The following is a 12,906-nucleotide window of genomic DNA, read 5'->3' on the forward strand; positions in this document are numbered from 1 at the left end:
TATGCAACATAGTATTGGAAGTCTGAGCCTCTGCAATCAGACAACACAAAGAAATAAAAGCATCCAAATTGGCCAGGAGGAGTTCAAACTTTCACTCTTCACAGATGACATGATACTCTATATGGAAAACCCAAAAGATTCCACAAAAGCACTGCTAGAATTGATTCATGAATTCAGTAAAGTTGCAGGATATAAAATCAATGCACAGAAATCGGTTGCATTCCTATATACCAACAATGAAGTGACAGAAAGAGAAATCAGGGAATCAGTCCCATTAACAGTTGCACAAAAAACCATAAAATACCTGGGAATAAATCTAACCAAAGAGGCGAAAAATCTATACACTGAAAAGTATAGAAAGCTTATGAAAGAAATTGAAAAAGACACAATGGAATCTGTGTCCAGATTTCACCCTAAAAAATGGAAAAAGATTCCATGCTCCTGCATAGGAAGAACAAATATTGTTAAAATGTCAACTCTACCCAAAGCAATCTACATATTCAATGCAATCCCTACCAAAGTAACACCAGCATTTGTCACAGAGCTAGAACAAATAATCCTAAAATTTGTATGGAACCAGAAAAGACACCGAATAGCCAAAGCAATCTTGAAAAAGAAAACCAAAGCAGGAGGCATCACGATCCCAGACTTCAAGCTGCTACAAAGCTGTAATCATCAAGACAGTATGGTACTGGCACAAGAACAGACACTCAGATCAATGGAACAGAATAGAGAACCCAGAAATAGACCCACAAACGTATGGCCAACTCATCTTTGACAAAGCAGGAAAGAATATCCAATGGAATAAAGATAGTCTCTTTAGCAAGTGGTGCTGGGAAAACTGGACAGTGACAGGCAGAAGAATGAACCTGGACCACTTTCTTACATCATACACAAAAACAACTCAAAATGGATGAAAGACCTCAATGTAAGACAGGAAGTCATCAAAATCCTCGAGGAGAAAGCAGGCAAAAAACCTCTTTGATCTTGGCCGCAGCAACTTCTTACTCAACACATCTCCAGAGGCAAGGGAAACAAAGGCAAAAATGAACTACTGGGACCTCATCAAAATAAAATCTTCTTCACAGCGAAGGAAACAATCAGTAAAACTAAAAGGCAACCGACGGAATGGGAGAAGATATTTGCAAATGACATGTCAGATAAAGGGTTAGTATCCAAAATCTATAAAGAACTTATCAAACTCAATACCCAAAAAAACAAATAATCCAGTGAAGAAATGGGCAAAAGACATGAATAGACACTTCTCCAAGGAAGACATCCAGATGGCCAACTGATAGGAAAAAAGGTGCAACAGCACTCATGATCAGGGAAATACAAATCAAAACCACAATGAGATATCACCTTACACCTGTCAGAATGGCTAACATTAACAACTCAGGCAACAACAGATGTTGGTGAGGATGCAGAGAAAGAGGATCCCTTTTGCATTGCTAGTGAGAATGGAAGCTGGTGCAGCCACTCTGGAAAACAGTATGGTGGTTCCTCAAAAAAGTAAAAATAGAACTACCCTACGACCCAGCAATTGCACTACTAGGCATTTATCCAAGGGATACAGGTGTGCTGTTTCGAAGGGACACATGCACCCCCATGTTTATAGCAGCACTATCAACAATAGCCAAAGTATGGAAAGAGCCCAAATGTCCATCTATGGATGAAAGGATAAAGAAGATGTGGTATATATATACAATGGAGTATTACTCGGCAATCAAAAAGAATGAAATCTTGCCATTTGCAACTACGTGGATGGAACTGGAGGGTATTATGCTAAGTGAAATTAGTCAAAGAAGGACAAAAATCATATGACTTCACTCATCTGAGGACTTTAAGAGACAAAACAGATGAACATAAGGGAAGGGAAACAAAAATAATAAAAAACAAGGAGGGGGACAAAACAGAAGAGACTCATAAATATGGAGAACAAACTGAGGGTTACTGGAGGGTTTATGGGAGGGGGATTGGCTCAATGGGAAGGGGAATTAAGGAATCTACTCCCGAAATCATTGTTTCACTACATGCTAACTAATTTGGATGTAAATTTTAAAAAATAAAAAATAAAATTAAAAAAACAAAAGAGTGTATGTGAGAAGGGTTTAATTTGCCACAAAGATTGGCATGGAGAATGCCACTGACATTTGAAGGGCAAGTTCAGAGATGTTAAATCTTATGCAATGTATGTAGTGGTCTCCTCCATAATACCATTTATTCCCTATCAAGAAATATGGCTAGAATATGACAGCATTATATATAAATTTGCATTATGTGACTTTAAAGGGGGAGAAAGAGCTGTCAATAAATTATTTACTTAGGGAAATAATATAAAATAATGAACATAACCACTCAAATAAAAATAAATGAAAAGAAATCCAAGCAGGAAGACATAGGAATTGCATATTGTGTTACTACCATATTAGTTGGAAAGAGAAAATGTCAGCCATAGTTTTTAGGATACATCTTGAATTATGTGAACTATGCATCATGGGAATTGTTAAGATCACATCTCTTACCTCTCTTATGTTTACTTTTATAATAGTCTGCATTAAGAGGAATGGTATCTCCCCTATCAGATCCATAAAGTCTGTTTTACTTTAGACATTTGATGTACAATGTTATATACTACAGAAAGGAGGCAGAGAATTAAAACGAGTTCCTTGAACACTAAAATAGCCAGAGCTGTCTGCTATTTGGATAACTTAATCGGTGATGTTGTAAATCTTTAAAAGTCAAGAATGTCTGAGAAAATGTATTCTTGAATCATAACTCCCAAGAAGCAGGTATCAAAAACCTCCCTGTTTGGTTCTACTGCTTAAGGCTCTCATGGTTTAATACAGTTTGTGAATTATTAAGGTTTATCAGTGGGACTGAATTAGGAGGGGACTAAAGATAGTAGGTACATATCTTATTTTGAAATTAAGGTAGGAGATATACTTTAAGTATCAGAAAGTCAATTAAACAGAATCTATGATTCTGCAAGTCAAACAGGTTCTCTCTTCTCTGTATTGACCTAAGGTGTCACAGCTTTAATGAGGACAGTTTTAGCAAAAGCAGTCAAGTCCATTACATCTTCTCAACAATCTTTATATAACTTACTATGGAATGTATGCGGGGGTGGAGGCATGAGGGGAAAGTTGCAAAGGGAGGGGTAATTATAAGAGAACAAACACTGGATGTCGAGTAAGGTAGACTTTATTTGAAACTCCAGCTCACCTACTTTTAAGCTATATGATTATGCAATTTACTATTTGTCAAAATATGTTTCCTTCGTGCCAACATGAAGAGAATAATGCTTTATCTGATAAATCACATGGCTTGTTAAGGATATTTAAATCAGGCAAGCTGGGTGAAAGAAGCAAAAAGTTCACCTTCTGCATAGTAGGCACTCACTATAATCATTGCTTCTGAATAACATGCTGAATTTTAAAATTATTTAGAAAGACTGAGTTTTGCCTTGCAATGAATGCTGTAACACATTGGAATTTTCTGTCTGATTTTTGTTAAATTTAGGAGCAGTTAATTATAGTAAGAAGACTAAAGGTCTTTGGGGCATACCACATTGTCTTTGTGTGGTCTACAAGCAACTGTAATACACAGTGGCAACCAAATGTATTTCTTACAGTGGAATGAAGACTGTCATGCTGAGTGGATTTCAGTGAAATGTGGTTCTTGAGCAGAGGCCTTGGCAATATCTGACTGTGTTAGTTCAAACATAAAAGTCAGGAGACTAGCTGGGAATATTGGATCTAGGTGTGAGATCAGGATGTCGTGTTTAGAGATGTATTTGCTGGGCCGTCTCTTCCATACTCTCCTTCTTCCACTAACAATTACAGATAAATAAATAACCAGGATTATATAAAGCTTAGGGACTGGTTCCCCAACCAGTCCCTGGTTCCCCTCAGATGACACCAATAACGGGGCATCCATGTATATTTCTAGGATTGGTAGTTTTTACTACTTTTCCTCCCAAATCTAAACTTTTAGTTTCTCCTTCTGATTAAACCCAAAGAAATTAGACCATTCAGCACAAAGTAAAGTCCTAACTGCAAAAAGCAGGGGCGTTGAAAACCACATAGTAAGCATGTAACACCTACAGCTTTATCATTTATAATAGATAAACAGAATCGCTTTTTTGTAGTATTTGACTGTTTATAAATAATCTTATGTTTTATTCTCTGTGAAGAAATTTGGACTCATAATTATTTCTATTTTATAAACTAGGAAACTAGGGCTCCCAACAGTTAAGTGAACGTGTCAATATCCTTAAATGTTCCTATGACCCTTCTGATTTCAAGGTTCTAACACATACTCTTTCCTCTACCTGCAATTTGCCTTTTCTCTGTTCTCCTACAAATGTTTCTCTTTGCATAGTTACTCTCTTCTTAGACTTCAGATTAATATTTAAACATCACAGCCTCAGAAAGCCATCATTTCCTAAATACCCCTACAAATTCCCATGTTCCATTTTTATACATTCATATAATACATCTCCTTCAATGTATAACTATGCCATATTACATCATTATTCGAATATATATTCTCCTTTCAATTATAAGCTACATAAGTGAAAATTCTGTCCTCTTATCTCTTATAGTCCAGGGCCCAAATTAGTGTTCAGACCATAAAAGATGCTCAAAAAGTATCTGCTGCCTAAACAAGGGGAACTTAAATTCATATATACTAGTCTTCTTGATCTATAGTTGAATTAATAGAATTTGATCATTTTTTCCATTTATATCCTAAAAGAATCATAATGCTAGAGTATGCTAAGGTCAATTTTTTACCTGGCCATCATTTAAAAAAGTTAATACAACCTATAATTTAGAAAACATTTTCTCATACAGAACCTCATTTTAAAACTCTCTAAAACACCAAGAAGCAACTACTACTATTTTTTTGTAATGAGGAAACTGAACTTTAGAACTTCAAAATACTTGTATGTGTGTGTGTGTGTGTGTGTGTGTGAGAGAGAGAGAGAGAGAGAGAGAGAGATACACACACACACACACACACAAACATACACACACACACACACACAGATATTTCTTCCTAAATTAGAAGAAGGTCACAAAGCTGACAAACAAAATCTTCATTTCCTTCATATATAGTTCCAGCTTCTCTTTTCATGAGTTATTAAGATTTAAGTGAATATGAGTTGTTATCATGGTAAAATAATGTTTTAACAAGTTTCTATTTGAAAATGGGTAAGAGATTAATCTGCTTTGCTCCAGGGGCCAGGAATAGCTAGAAAAGTTCATCAACCAGTTGGGGCAGAATATTCTAGTTGTTTCTTGATTCTCATTCTTTGCTATTTTCTCAAAATAAAACCACCATGTTAGCTGGTCACATGAACACCCAAAACGAAGGTTATATTTTTGTTACAGCTTATATGTGGTGATGTAAATAAGTAATGACAGATGGAATATAAGAGGAATGTGTGAGCTACAGAAAGTGTCTTTAGTGAGTGTCCATTCTTCTCCTCTTTCCAATTCTGGTAGCTGACGCCTGAAGGGCTGTATTAAAGCAAAGGGTAGGAAGGCATATGGTGAAGATAGCATGACTGCAAGTAAGAAGAAATCTAGGACTTTGACATTAATGAATACGTCTTGTTTTTTTAAGTATAGAGAGAGTGTGCATCAGCTTATGAGCAGGGGAGGGGCAGAAAGAGAGAGAGAGAGAGAGAGAGAGAGAGAGAATCCGAAGCCCTGACAGTGTGGAGCTGGACATGTGGCTTGAACCCATAAACTGTGAGATCATGACTTAAGTCGAAATCTGGAGTCAAACACTTACTTAACTGAGCCACCCAGGTGCCCCTTAATGACTGCATCATACTGGTCCTAGATTCTTTAAGTTCCTTCTGCATTTCAAACCAAAATTTTTTTTAAATAAGGTAATAAACTTTAATATTTTATCCTTTTTAAACTTAAAGCTGAATCTAAATCTAATAGACTAGTTAATTGTGAAATAGAGACCAGAGTATTCTCCAAAAAGATAAATGAATAAAAACAAGTATAAGGAAAGACTTATGGGTGGGAACTATGTACTCATATCAGAAAACAATGATTCATTTTTCTACAATTTATGGCATTGTGGAGCCTAGCTGGGGATGAGGTTACAAAGGTATCTTTGGGTCCGTAAGTTCCTTTCAATCCATGCTAAGGAGTTTAGACCTGAAAGAGAACTCTCTGTCATAAATAGAGTCTAACCGGCAATTAGAATTAGAGTTCTGTCTGGTATAATGGTGGAGGATTTCAGTTAGGTTGCAGAAATATTCTTCTGATCATGACATAAGGCTCTCATATCATTCAGCCCAAAGGAGGATGTCTTTATTCTTTCTTGAAGTGCAGGCATCCTGCAACTGTGATTGCCTGCTAGAAGCTGACATGAGAGTTAATTGTTATTTATATTTGATAGCAGCCCCCAAATCAATCTGATACCACTGCCTCTGCTCTTGAGTGGCTACAGAGAATGTGGCACACAGGCAAAGTCTAATTTAAGAAAGGCACCTGTCAGAATATCGAGCACCTTGCCCTAAGGATATCATCAACCCTAGAGATTTAGTCTCCTGTTGTAATATGTCTAACTTGTCTCATTCACTGACTATGTTGACATGTAATGCATGGCAGAAGAGGAGAAAGCAAAGGAAGTTGCAGAAATTTTTATGACTTATTGACAGTATATTCAGTGCTGTACAAAATCAGGAAGAAAGGTCTTTTCAACTGGGACTGAGAACTGTGAACAATCATGAAAAGAAAGAATATGTTTGCACCATTGTGCTCTTCTTGACACTGATTATCCAAAGATGTACATAAAATTTCCTTCCTGGGAAAAGAAATACTCTCTAGGGAACTTCACATAAGGGGAGAATGGCCCTTATATGACAGAAACATGCCATGCTGCTTCATTGTCGTGATGAAACGTCTTCCTTTTCCTCATTGTCCTTGTATCTGAGAGCAAAACATACGTAGCAAGTAGCTGAAGGTGGCTCTAAGATGCTATAGATGGTGGTAATGTATTAACATAGGGAATATCAAGGTAAAAAAAAAAAAAGGTAAAAGAAAATATTCCTAGAGAAGAGAATGCTCCTTTAAGGATATATGTGGCTCCAACTGATCACATTTTTGTTGCAGTTCCAATTAGTATACTGGAGTTTCTCTTGTTCTTGGACTACTTATCTCCCTGATTAAGAATTTCCTTTCAATGCTCGGTAATCACTTACAGGCTCCTATGAAAGGCAAGAGAGGGTAAAGTTAATCATGGTTCAGCTTCTTTCTATGTCACAGAATCTCTGATTCTTTCATACTAAGTTAACTCAAGGAATCCTTAGTGACTCTTCCTGATCTATGACCTTGAATTTGGCCCTGTTTGCTTGCTTGCTTGCTTGCTTGCTTGCTTATTTATTTATTTATTTATTTATTTATTTATTTATTTATTTGGCCCTGTTTTAAATATGGCTCTTGAACACAAGCCTGACTTTCTTTTAAATTGGTTTATCATCTTGAGCTTTTCCAACCTTAGTAATAAACGTGAATTCAGTGACTCCAATTTCATTTGTCCCATTTTCAATTCAGTAGCATTGCCTCACAAATCCCATGCCCAAACATTATTCTAAGCATGCTTATCAGTGGCAACTTCTGGAATTTCTGGCTGTTGTTAACTTTTAAAACTTTACCAGATACTCCCAAAATAGGAATTAGCCATTATTACTACATCACAGTGCCAGGTGACAAGTGTGTGGTCTTTTTACAAGTCCTACAGCATTACATAAAAATCTAGACAGCATCACTAAGAGCAGGTAATAATAGGGTCATTACAGCAACAGAGGATTGAGAGAAACTAAGAAGTAAAGCTAGAGACATAAAATTCCCACAGAAATAAAGAAGAATCAGAAAACAGAAACTCTAGAAATCGCTGAAGATGAGTTGAGAAAAAAAAACAGTAAATTGTAGAAGCTGTTAGATTAGAAGGCAATGTAGTTTGTCAAAAGCCAAGTGAACTACAAAAAAAAAAGATAAACAGAAAAGCACTGACAGCAATACGACCTTAAAAACAGTCAAGTTGTCCCTTTGCCCACACACTCTTATATAGATTCTAGTTGGCTACAGCCAATGGCAGAATTTGCAGGTGGACACAGTTAAACTCTATAATGGAGGTGGTAAGTTCATTAATGATATTACATAGGCCAAAATGGCCCTAAAGCTAAAGTCAAGTTCAGATAAGGCTTTCAGATTTCCCTATAATGAGATTCTTTATTCACAAGTGCTGAGTACTAGCACTGTTCTGGACACAGAATCATCAGTTATGAAAAAAAAACCTACAGTGTAGGAGTTAAGAGTCTCATGGGAGAGAACTTATTATTAGCAAGACATTTATGTAATCCTGTTTTTCACTTAGGAACACTCAGAAATTATATGGGATGGATTTGTGATACATTTGAGTGGAGAAGGCAGAATTAAGGATGTCAGATGTGTTTGTGGGTTGGAGGGGGAGGGACAGAGAGAGATTGGGAGATACTGATTTGAAAACCATTAAGGGTGTAAACTGACAAGAGGGAGGGACAAAGAGTTATATCACATTTTTGGGTAACTAAAAATGGCTGAAAATATTACCAGAAACAAGGGGCAAAGGAAGAGATGGGAGGGGAGCAGTTCTGGGCCACTGAAGTCTGTGAAGACTCAGTCACCTGTTGTTCCATAATTGTGAGAAAGATGGACATATCAATCATGTTTGGCCCTTATGCTTAGTAGAACAAACCAGCTGAAAAACATTTCCCCACTTGTTTGCCTTTAGTTAAGATTATCTATGAATTCTCCTTTGTTGGCCTTACTAATATGGATCTCAAAAAATTACCAACCAAGGAAGAAAATACAGTAAGTTTCTCTTCTATAGGCAGAATCATCTCATCATGATTTAAAAAAAAAAAATCAGTGCTTGCAGAGTGAGGTTATTTTTCTCATCAGCACAAGAGTAGTTTGTGATCACATCTGTGTCAATAAAATAAATACCACAATTATTCAGATAAATGTAATCCAAAAGAATATTTCAGCAAGATGGCAAAGTAAGAGGTCTCCCATTCATATCTCTCCATAGAAACAAAAATTGGGCAGCAATCCATAGACAAAAGTGTCTTTGTGGGAATATTTTTTTTCAATACTTGAAAAACCTGCCAACAAGAATACCATACCCAATGAACCTGCTCTTCAGAAATGAGGGAGTGATAAAGACACCCTCAGACAAAAGCTGAAATAGTCCCTCACCACTAGACCTGACCTGTAAGAAATACTAAAGAAAATATTCAATTTGAAATGAAAGGACACTAAATAATAACATGAAAACATACAAAAGAATAAAACACATAGGAAAACATAAATATGTAGTAGGGAACCTGTGTGACTCAGTTGGTTAAGCATCTAACTCTTGATATCAGCTCAGGAAGTCCTGATCTCCTGGTGGTGGGGTCAGGTGTCACATCAGGCTCCGCACTGAGTGTGGAGCCTGCTTGGGATTCTCTCTCTCCCTCTCTCTGTCTCTCCCCCACTTGTGCTCACTCTCTCTCACCCTTTCTCTCTTTCTCAAAATAAACAAACTATAAAAAAAATATGTAGTCAAATCAGAATACTCTGTGTTGCAAAGGTGATGTGTAAATCACTTTAACTCTACTATAAAAGTTATAGGAAAAGAGTATTAAAAATAACCAAAGCTATAATAAATCATTAAAAGATACACAATATGAAAATATTAAAGTGTGACATCAATAGCATAATATGAGGAATTGGGGAGAAGTAACAGGGTAGAGTTTTTTGTATGGAACTGAATTGTTCTCAGCTTAAAATAGTATTTTATAACTATCAGATGTTTTATGGAAGCCTCAGGATAGTCACAAAAAATATTCTAGTAGAAACAAAAGATGAAGAGAAAGGAATCAAAGTATAACATAACAACAACAACACAAATCAAAAGGAAGACAGAAAGACAGGAAGAAACTACAAAACAATGAAAAAACAATAAATGGCAAGAGTAAGTCCTTACCTACTAATAATGAAATTAAATATAAATAGATTAAATTATTCGATTAAAAGACATAGAGTGGCCAAATGGATTAAAAAACAGGATATAACACTATGCTGCTTACAAGAGACTCACTTTAGCTTTAAGGATACCTGTAGGCTGAAGGCGAATGGACAGAAAAAAATTATTCTATGCAAACAGTAACCAAAGGAGAGCAGGGGTGGCTATACTTAGACCAAACAAATTTTCAGTTAAAATCTGCCATGAGAAACAATTAAGGTCACTACATAAATACAAAGTCATTTAATTACAGTAGATAGAAATCATAACTGCATGTGCACCCAGTATTAGGCACTTTTGTATATAAATCAGATATTAATATAACAGGAGGAACTAATAGTCAGGAATATAATAATAATAGAGGGTCTTAATACCCCACTTTCAAGAACAATTAGATAATCCAATAAAGAATACCAATATGGAAACTGTGAACTTGAAAGTCACTATAACCAATTACAGACTTGATGGACATTTATAGAACATTCCATCCAACAATAATACATTCTTTTCAAGTGCTTATAGAACATTCTCTGGAATAGATCATACGTTAGGTCACAGAAGAAGTCTTAACGAATTCAGGAAGAGTGAAATCATATCAAGTGTCTTTTCTGACCATGGTGGTCTGTAACTAAAAATCAATAACAGAAGGAACACTAGAAAGTTCACAAACACGTGGAACCTAAACAACACATTTTTGAACAAGCAATGAGTCAAAGAAAAAATCATAAAGTATCTTGAGACAAATGAAAATGGAGTCATAATATACCAAAATTTATGGGAAACAGCAAAAGCAGTTCTAAGAGAGAAGTTTGCTGTGGTAAATGCATACATTAAAAAAAAAAAAAAAAACCTCAAATAAATAACCAACTTCACACCTCAAGGCACTAGCAAAAGAACAAAATATTCCCAAAGTTAGCAGAATGAAGGAAAGAATGAAGAATAAAGTAAATGGAATAGAGAATCAAAAGACAGTAAGACCAGTGAAAATAAGAGCTGGCTTTTTGAAAAGATAAACAAAATTGACAAATCTTTAGCTGTACCGACCAAAGATAAGAGGGTTTAAATAATAAAATTATAAATAAAAGGAGGGATATTACAACTTGTACCACAGAAATACAAAGAATCATAAGAAACTACTGTAAACAGTGATAAGCCAACCAAGTGGATAATCTGGAAAAAAATAGATCAATTCCTTAAAACCTACTGAGTGAATCATGAAGAAACAGAAAATCAAAACCAATTAATTACTAGTAAGAAGACTGAAGCAGTAATCAAAAACTACCCCCTCGCCCCAAAAAGCCCAAGACCAGATGGCATCATGGATGAATGCTGGCAAACATTTAAGGAATTAACCCCAATCCTTCTCAAACTCATCTGGAAAATTAAAGAGAAGGGGAGACTTTCAATCTGATTTTGCAAAGCCAGCATTGTCTTCATGCTAAAGCCATATAAGAACACTACAAGAATGAAAACTAGAGTCCAATATCCCTGATGAACACACATGCAAAAACTGAACAAATTTTTGGAAACTGAATTTAACAGCACATTCAAAGGATCATACACCATTTTCCATTATCATTTGTCCTTGGGATGCAAGCATGGTTCAACATACACAAATAATAGGATATACCACATTAACAGAATAAAGGATAAAATAACACGACTATCTCAAGAGATACAGAAAAAAAAAACATTTTATAAATTTCAACATCATTTCAAGATAAAAATCTCAGCAAATTAGAAGGAATGTACCTCAACATAATTAAGGTCTTATACAAGAAGCCCACAGATGGTATCACATTCAGTGGTGAAAAACTGAAAGCTTTTCCTCTAACATCAGAAACAAGTCAACAGTGCCCTCCCTCACCGTATCTATTCAATACAGGAAGTTTTAAGCAGAGCAATTAGAACAAAAATGAATAAAATACAATAAATAAAATAAAAGTAAAATACATAGGAAAGGGATAAGTAAAATAAATAGGAAAGGAATAAGTAAAATTGTCTCTGCACATAAGATGATCTTAAATATAGAAAACCCAAAAGACACCACCAAAACACTGTTAGAACTAATAAATAAAGTAAAACTGTAGGATACAAAATCAACTCACACAAAGTATCTTCATTTCTATACACTAACAACAAATTATACAAAAATAAAGAAAATAATTGCATTTATAATAGCAATAAAATACCCAGGAATAAATTTAACTAGAAGAGGTGAAAGATCTGTATACTGAAAAGTAAAATACATGGATGAAGGAAATTCAAGAAGACACAAACAAATGGAAAGATATCTTGTCCAGGAAGAATTAATATTGCTAAAATATCTATACTACCCAAAGCGATCTACAGAGTCAATATAATCTCTGTCAAAATTGCAATGCCATCTTGTACAGAAATAGAAAAAAAAAATCCTAAATTTTGTATGGAGCCAAAAAGACCCAAAAATAGCCAAAGCAATATCAGAAGGAAGAACAAAGCTAGAGGGATCACACTTACTGAGAAAAGCAAAAATTAAAAAAAAAAAAAAAAAAAAAAAAAAAGACGAAAAGAAAAAGAAGTGGAAATACATCAAACTAAAAAGCTTCTGCACGTCAAAGAAAATAACAAAATGAAAAATCAACCTACACCATGTAAGAAAATATTTGCAAATCATGTATTTAATAAGGACTTAATACCCAAAATACACGATGCACTTGTATAGCTCAATAAAAAAAATCAATGAATCGATAATCTAATTTAAAAAGGGCAAAGGATACAATGAATAACTATGCCCACAAATATTATTAAATGGGTCAAATCCTTGAAAATTACAATCTGCCAAAA

This window comes from Lynx rufus, unplaced genomic scaffold (assembly GCF_022079265.1).
Source record: "Lynx rufus isolate CCGP_SWC_20201006 ecotype Redwood Valley unplaced genomic scaffold, mLynRuf1.p SCAF_16, whole genome shotgun sequence".
NCBI lineage: Eukaryota > Metazoa > Chordata > Mammalia > Carnivora > Felidae > Lynx > Lynx rufus.